The sequence below is a fragment of the Pimephales promelas genome, chromosome 16 (genome assembly GCF_988280905.1).
Source record: "Pimephales promelas chromosome 16, fPimPro1.hap1.1, whole genome shotgun sequence".
In the NCBI taxonomy this organism is placed as follows: Eukaryota; Metazoa; Chordata; class Actinopteri; order Cypriniformes; family Leuciscidae; genus Pimephales; species Pimephales promelas.
In genome coordinates this window covers 286,759-296,117 of record NC_142784.1, presented here as the reverse complement: position 1 = coordinate 296,117, position 9,359 = coordinate 286,759, and the positions used below count along the sequence as shown (strand labels likewise).

General features: G+C 38.4%; 1 pseudogene; it reads left to right on the top strand.

Moving 5' to 3' along the window:
• The first annotated feature begins 720 nt into the window (after positions 1-720).
• On the top strand, positions 721-4,823 carry LOC148971565 (immunoglobulin lambda constant 7 pseudogene; annotated as a pseudogene).
• Positions 4,824-9,359: the final 4,536 nt, after the last annotated feature.

Sequence of the window (9,359 nt, the reverse complement as noted above, 5' to 3'; positions counted from 1 at the left end):
TGTTAAAATTATAAATATACTTTTAAATTTTGCAATTAGAGAGGACTTCTATATAGACTCATAAGGATCTGACATTGAAGAAGTAATCTTGGCTTCTCCGGTCAGGAGTAATAGTCCAACCGTTTCAGTGGAACACGAAGTGGGAGTACTGGATCAGTCCTTACGTAATACCAGTACCACAATCACCAGGAGTGGTCGGATTGTGAAAGTTCCTGTAAAGTTCCAGGACTACTGTATGAACTGACTATAAGTTTGCCTTGTGCTTATGTATTATACAACAGAAAAGTCAATGTTCCTGTTATGACCTCGTGATGTGTGGGGTTTGCGTTTATCTGTACGTTATGATGCCTGATGTTAGCTCTTGCTGTGTAAATCTCACGTGTGACTGGGTGTTGTGTTAGATATGACTTCATTTGGGAAATTCGTGTATAGTCTCTTGCTGTTTAGTTTCTGTCTAGCCAGGGGCACCTATGGTACCATTCCAACTAGCCATTGAACTAGAGCTGTGAGCTACATTTATTGTGTATGTTTTCACCTTGTTCATTCATATTACTGTGTATAATTTTTAAAACTGCTAAAAACTGCTATTGAAATGTGTACTTTTATAAAAATTTCTGTGTGTGATCTGTTACTCTGTATCACAAGGCTAAAAGTCCTGTGTGTCTTAAGTACTACCGTTACACAAACACAAGGAAGAGATTGTACCAGTGAAGTGACCCCATGATAACTGGACTGGACTACAGTGAGAGCTTTCCTGAGAGTGGGCAGAGTGGGGAACACAGCTACTGTAAAGACCCATCCATACTGAGAGCAGAGTAGCATGATCTGATGAAGCTGTGGAGAAACTGACGGATGAGTGAACCAGACTGAGGGCAGAGGTCGGACAGGGTGAGGAAGTTATCTTTCCAGCAGGAGGTGTTCAAAGTACATCATATATGTTTACTGAGTACATCCTAATAAATGAATAAAGTGTGTGAAAGGTTTGATATTGTGTAGTGTGTGATCCTCCATCAGCAGCTGCAGTTTCTCTCAGCTGTATCAGTGCAGTCACTGTGACGTCTGACTGACAGAGGTTTTTGTACGACTCTTTATCACTGTGTGAACAAACGCTGACTGTTTATTTCATAATAACTCAGACAGTAATAATCTCCTGTATCTTCAGTCTGGACTCCACTGATGGAGTTCCAGTAAAACGGTTTGATGTCTGATATATGAGGAGTTTAGGAGCTTCTCCAGGTTTCTGGGAGTACCAGGCTAAATGAACATTATTATACACATTACTGATGGTTTTACAGTTTATTCTGACTTGTTCTCCTGGTTGAACTGCTGATATTGATGGACTCTGAGTTACAGTATACTGTCCTCTACACTCTGGAAGAAAACACACAAAAATGATGTATGTGATGATATACAGCATATGATAAACATATATATATTTCACATTTAAAAAAAATAAATATTATTAAAACATATATTTCACAAACCTTGAGCAAACAGTGTGAGAATCCAGATGAAGATGCAGATGTTGTTCATAGTTGTAGTTTAGTCTTGTGTGATGATGAAGAGTGTGTGTGTGTTCTGCTCTCAGTCATGAAGTGTTAAACTCACAGCACTATAAACACTCTCAGAGCACTGAAGCATGTGCTGACAATGCAAAGAAGTGGGCAGGATTTACAACAGCTTGTGCTGACAACACACTCATATACACTAGAGTTACACAATCATGACTTTATTTAGTGTGTTTATTGTGACTCCTGAGACACTGAGGATGTGCAGATGAACGTCCATCTCTGTGTCCATATTCAGTCATGTGACCATCATCACTGCTACACTTCCACTAGATGAAGCGCCATCACTAAAGTAAGATCATGAATCATGAGTGTGTTCAGAAAGTATCAGGACTGATTGTGAATCTCTAATCAGAGTTCATGGTGTCACTCCATCTATCATGAAGCCTCATGTGTGTCTGAAATCATCAGATGGAGAAGAAACAGGCTGTTAAAGATGGACACATATTAGAGCTTGTTCACGTTTCATGAGATTCAGAACCAGTCCAGATACTTTTATAACACACCTTGAATATGAAAACATGCAAAACACAACTTTTAGATCTTCATTGTCACACTTTCTATTGACTTTGGCTCTAATATTCAATAAAGTCATTATTTGAACAGATTCTCACTGAAGATTGAAGTGTGAAGCTGCAGGTTTTTCTGTCAATCATGATGATTGATCTGCATATGAAGAACAGAAGCATCATTATGACAAACTCCACATGATCAAAGAGGTCAAAGGTCACCTCAGAGGTCACAAATCATCACATATATTTCTTTAAAGAGTGTTATATCAGAAAGCATTTAGTCAAATCTGAATGAGTGAGTGTTGAGAAGAGCTGAGGATCTTCTAATATCAGTGTGTTGAAGTGTTGTTTCTCTCTCTCTGCTGGAGTGTGTGTTCACTCGAGTGGAATAGAGGTTTTTGTACGAGTGTTTCATTAGATTGGATCACTGTGGTGGACATTCGGTGGAGGAACTAAACTGGTGATCAGATGTAAGTAAGGGTTAATGCCCGACGAGGTGTCCATTGTCAGGTTTTAATGGACGACGGCGAGGCGTAAACCGGCCGACGCGCAGCGGAGGACGGTTGCCTCCGCCGAAGTCCATTAAAACCTGACAATGGACACCTCGGAGGGCATTAACCCGCTTATACCATGGTCACTTGCCAAATAAAACATTTTTAAAACATTAGTTTATATTTTAATTAGGCTAAATCTAGTTTTTACAAATAATAACTTGCCTTGCCTGACTGTTTATTTAGCAACCGGAGATATTTATAGTCCGCTTAGCTCGTATCCCTTCAGGTTCACAAATGTATTTTTTTTTTTCATGAAACACAAAAGGTAGGCATAGTTTTTTTTTTATTACACATAAAACAATTAATCAAACAACAATAAAAAAACAATTAGCTCTGAGCTCCAGCGATTTGCGCTTAACGTTATAGAGGGCAATAAATTAATCAGATCAAAGAGAGGGTCATTTGCCTCAGGCTCCTTAGGCTTGAAACGCTGTAACGTTCAGCCTTCTCCTGCCTTGGTTGTTTGGACAGCTGCGTAAAACTCCCGCAGGGTCTCATTCAGGGGTGCGTTTCCCGAAAGCATCGTGTTATCCAACTATGGTCGCAAGTTACGTCGTTACCAATAGAGTTCAATGGAGCAGCGCAGCAGCGGTGTAATTTCCTCCGTTTTATTTACATTTTTTCTTTCTTCAGCAGCATACCAGTCGTCAAAGTTGCCATATTCTCCATAAATGTTAAAAGAAATAGCACGAAGTCGCTCATTGTTGTATTAGGCTATAATATCTAACGTTAGATGATAGAGCTAGACTAGAGCATGTGACTGCCTGTTGCTATGGTTACTCACAGCCGTTGTGGGCAGCGCATTTATTTATTCATTTCGAATGGTAAACAGGCAGTTTCACCAGAACTACTTTACTAGGTGTCCTCTATCACTTTTTAACGGACACCCTGCAGCCAATCAGAATCGAGTATTCACCCAGACCATGGTATAAGTCTTTTTAATAACATATTTAAATAATAAATACTATTTAGATTTCAGAAAGTGTTTTACAGTTGAAACAAGAACAACATTTATTAATAATAAATGGTTATTTTGATGATTAGATATTGTGGTAAAACTTTACTTCAAACTTTAATGTACGATACACCTTAAAGGTTTTCATAATGTATGTTATAATGCAGTATATATATTTTTGTAAATAATTGTAACCGAAGTTAAAATCTATTATAATACTTAAAATTCCTTGTTACATCTGAAATTGGTTGTTTGTCATGAGTGTGAAAATGAATAGATAATATTATAATGTGTTAAATCCTTGGTTACAATTATTGATGAGATCATACATGCATTATAATGAGTAAAACAATATATAATTAATACATTAAAAATACCTTTATAATGCAATATGTATAAAGGCTTTAAATTGTTACTGATATTTTTGTATAATTATTTAATCTAAAACAATGTTCAATACAATTCTAAGCATATCTCTATACTGTGTCTCACTATGAGTTTCTTCAGTTTATTACAGGTTTGTTTCTCCTTCATTTATTTCTACACTGAGTTCATATTTAGTTCATCTTTTATTGTAGAAATCATACATGTAAAAAGAGATTTGACATCAGAATGTAAATGTTGCTCCTTTCTGTAGTTCAGTCAATGATACTGAATCTCTTTTGCTCATGTTGTGCTTATAATTCAGTGCTTTATAATACAAACACAGACGTTGTTTTCTAGTTCTTATAAGTTATATACATTTCTTTTTATGTGAGCTTGAGTCAAACTTTTAAATTGAGTTTTTTATTGGTTGAATATCTCACTTGAATACAAACTAACTTTATTTTGGGATATCCAATTAAACTGAATTAAAGCAGTCTGTGTATTGCAATGTTTAGTTTGATTGATGCGGTGTGTGTGTGTGTCTCCTGCAGCTGGTCCCACAGTGAAGCCCTCAGTGTCTCTGCTGCCGCCCTCTTCTCTGCAGATCTCTGGAGACTCAGCCGCACTGCTCTGCCTGCTCAGCTCTTACTCTCCACAGGGGGCGCTGGTGAGCTGGACACTGGACGGGTCAGAGGTCACCGAGGGGGTTCTGACCAGCGCAGAGAGCCAGCAGGACGGCCGCTACAGCCGCAGTAGCGTCCTGACCCTCAGCAAAGCACGCTGGGAAGAGGGAGAGCTGTACGTCTGCAGAGTAACACATGATGGAGCTCCTCATGAGGTCTCGTTCCACAAGAGCTCTGAGTGCTGATGTTTCTCTCCTGAAGATGAGCCGTATCTGAGTGTCCTGTGTCAGGCAGGATTCACATGAGTCTAGTGCTGCAGCTGGAGTGCTTTACAACTCAATACTCAAACAGTGTGTGTGTGTGTGTGTGTGTGTGTTTGCTGCAACATTCAATAAAGCTTCTCAACAAGTTCACTTTGTGTCTGACAACATCATTCAACTAACAGATGAAGATGCAGGAGCTTTTCAGAAGGTTGATGTGGCAGTAAATGTCAAATAAAGCTCTTGGGGTTTGAACATGGTCTCTGGAGACAGAGCTGCTCTATTCTGAGAGATCACAATCACTCCAACCCTGACAATGCAAATGGGCTTTCAGTCTCACTCTCTGATTGGTCACATCATCTGGACTGGAACACTTTCACTTCTGCTGCACATTTACATATAAAGAAGGTTGTGATACTTCATATATATAAAGTATAATAAATAGCATTAAGAAACCATGATCACAACTGAAGAATCAGCCGTTGTGACAGTATTTGTGTAATAATGTAAATATTTCTAATAAATATGGAGTTCAGTCATGAAACTCTAGATCAGGTTCTCCAGCTGGACACATTTTGGATGTCTCTCTAATCTGACAAACATTTCAGGTGTTGCAGTCTCTCTATATTCAAATGTCAGAAGTGAAAATATATGTAGGCTTCTAAATATTTATTAGATTAATTATATGAAATAGTCTAAAATGGCTGGATTGTGTGAGAGGAAATGTAATTATTAAGGCGTATAATTCTTTGACGTGTTGACTCCAAGATGTCTTTGATAACATTATGATAGCGTTGAGGAAGAAGTCATTTTTTTTGTAAAGGTTTAATTCACTATGAATACCACAATGAAATGTTAGAGCAATATCAGTAAATATATTTGTCAAATATACAAAAGTTATTTTAAATGACTATGGTATTTTTAAATATTATTTTTCTTAAGGTGTAAGCCTATGTTTAGCTCATTGTAGCTATGCTTTAAATATTGTAGTCGAAGTCTAGTAAATTTGTGTAGCCTGTAATGTGTAATAAAAATTCAGCACGAGATTACAGTTGCAAAAACAGAACAGTTTATTGAAAATAAGCAACAATACAAAGAAAGTAACAATAATAATATCAATACAACACAAATAAATGAAATTTAAACATAAAGAACAGAAAATTATTGAGAAATAGGCTATTAAAAATACAACAACAAAAAAAGGCTATTTATAGGCTATATGCAATGCAAATATTTTAATTTAACTTTAGTTTTAACATGAACATTATTTGTTTAGGTCCAAATAGAAAGTTTAACTTTAACATTTTTAACATTTATTTGAAATTATTTTTGAACAATTGAAGTTTTCTAATTAAAATGAACATTTCTTTGTTTAATATAGAGTAATTAAGAAGCAGGCTTTGGAAAACCTTCTGGCATTAGTGCTGCGACTGCGGGCGGTTGTGGAGAGGATTTCATGGACTTTCAGCGTCCTCAGCGACAATTTCCACTGCAACGACATCAGGGGCGTAGCAATCATTTCAAAAGTGAGGGGGACAGATTGTCAAGCATTATACCTTTTTTTTACAATTGCATTGCATTTATATTGAATGGTAACACTTTACAATAAGGTTTCATTAGTTATCTGTCTGTCTGTCTGTCTGTCTGTCTGTCTGTCTGTCTTACTTACCAAAACCGTCATTCATATTGAAATTGAAAACATTCAAACTTCATGCTTTTAAAACTTCTTCAAACTTTCTGGTTAGGCTTTTTAAAGAAAACTTAACGTTTGTCTACAAACTTTTTTAATCTAATTGTAAAGTGTTACCTTATTATATGGTAAACATCATGTACACATGTTACAAGTACAACGCTGCATGATTCAAGCAAATAAGTTAGATAATGGCAGAAAATTAGGCAAAGTTATTCATCAATGACAATGAGCAACCAAATTCGGATACCACATTACAACTTACAGTTCTTGACTTTTTTGCGAAAAAAAGTGTGAAGTGTTTTTCGCCGTTTTGAATTCCTTTCGACGATGGATTCAGTGCGGGTGCGAGCACGGGCGTGTGGTGATGCACGAGCGCGAGTGACTGATTACCATGGCAACGTGAAAGTCACGTGTAGATACAGTAGATAGGCGATCTTTTCTCTTTGAATTTTAAATCTGTATCTATAAATACACATTGGCTCGCGAAAACCTCAACATGTCGCGAACACTTCCCCTATGAAAAAGTGCGGGGGACAAATTTACATTTTATAAAATGTGGGGGGGACACGTCCCCCGCGTAATCTACGCCCTTGAATGACATTGTCGTTTTGAATGTTCACTTTTAATAAGGAAGTCCTCCTCCACGTCCTGTCCATCCTCTACAAGTTTAGTGAGATCATGTTTTGCAAAGAAATGTTGCAGGACTGAATTATGAATCGTGAAGTTACTCTCCTCGCAATCTCCGAAAAGAGTGATGTGTGCTGTGGCAGTGGATTTGGACATGGACGTTTTCTGCAGCATGTTGCATTTTTGGCAACGGTGAAATTTGTTTTTGGGGAAAAACTCCGACTGCCAAAATGTGCAATTCCCTCAGTTGCGGGACACAGCGACCTCGGCCGGTTAATGACGCCGGACACAGCTGTTACCGGTTGCTCTGTTTATGTCACCCAGCCCAGGCCATGATGGGATTTCGGTTTCTTTCGTTGTTGTAATAAACAGTTCTCCATCAAATTCCCTTGTGGTCAAAGAGGTGAACTGGTCGCATTTTCCGTAGCAAATCAGTCCAATTTGAGCATCCCAGAGCTGTAGCTTTATCCTGCCAGAAGATCAAATACCGTAGCTATTAAAGCTATGGTATACGATGTTAAAAATCGGTCGAGACGGTAGGGAAGTTTTAAAAAACTCATCCCGCCCCTCCACCCCCCCCCCCCCCCAACCTCTGTGCTACCTGATCCCTGACGTATGTCACGTTTGAGTTCACGTCAACGCAAGATTAGCAACACATGAAATGTTCTAAACTCCCGACCACCATTATAACACTACTAGTATAGCTAAGGGTTTCAGTAATTGTTATTGCAGCACGCAGCGCATCTTGTTCAAATTCCGATCGGCTTGAACAGAAACATCGAACAAGAAATATAATTACTTTGACCCGTGATGGGCGATGCTAAACGGCTAACATTCCAATGCCGACCGGCAGCATGAGGAAGTTGTCGTCTACGCTGGAGTAAAATAGTTTGGAGGCTATAATGGGTTGAACTACTGTGGTTGTAGAGTACCTCGTGATGTGTGGGGTTTGCGTTTATCTGTACGTTATGATGCCTGATGTTAGCTCTTGCTGTGTAAATCTCACGTGTGACTGGGTGTTGTGTTAGATATGACTTCATTTGGGAAATTCGTGTATAGTCTCTTGCTGTTTAGTTTCTGTCTAGCCAGGGGCACCTATGGTACCATTCCAACTAGCCATTGAACTAGAGCTGTGAGCTACATTTATTGTGTATGTTTTCACCTTGTTCATTCATATTACTGTGTATAATTTTTAAAACTGCTAAAAACTGCTATTGAAATGTGTACTTTTATAAAAATTTCTGTGTGTGATCTGTTACTCTGTATCACAAGGGTAAAAGTCCTGTGTGTCTTAAGTACTACCGTTACACAAACACAAGGAAGAGATTGTACCAGTGAAGTGACCCCATGATAACTGGACTGGACTACAGTGAGAGCTTTCCTGAGAGTGGGCAGAGTGGGGAACACAGCTACTGTAAAGACCCATCCATACTGAGAGCAGAGTAGCATGATCTGATGAAGCTGTGGAGAAACTGACGGATGAGTGAACCAGACTGAGGGCAGAGGTCGGACAGGGTGAGGAAGTTATCTTTCCAGCAGGAGGTGTTCAAAGTACATCATATATGTTTACTGAGTACATCCTAATAAATGAATAAAGTGTGTGAAAGGTTTGATATTGTGTAGTGTGTGATCCTCCATCAGCAGCTGCAGTTTCTCTCAGCTGTATCAGTGCAGTCACTGTGACGTCTGACTGACAGAGGTTTTTGTACGACTCTTTATCACTGTGTGAACACACCGCCACTGTGATAACTCTGACAGTAATAATCTCCTGTATCTTCAGTCTGGACTCCACTGATGCTCAGAGTAAAATCACTGCCAGATCCACTGCCACTGAATCTAGATGGAGTTCCAGTATTACGGCTGCTTATATAATAAATCAGGAGTTTAGGAGCTTCTCCAGGTTTCTGCTGATACCAATATAAGTGGCTGCTGTATATTCCTACATCTATATGACAATCTATTGTTGCTGTTTGACTCAGTTGGACAGTTTTAACTTCAGGTTGAGTCAGAGTCACTCCTCTGGATTCTGAAGAAGAGAAAAGAAAGTCGGTCATTTTGTTAATCACCATGTTAATTTGTATATTGAAATTATCAAAACAACAATGGCATATTATATTTATATTAAAAAGTAACAACCTTGAATAAACAGTGCAATGGTCCAGATGAAGATGCAGATGTTGTTCATAGTTGTAGTTGAGTCT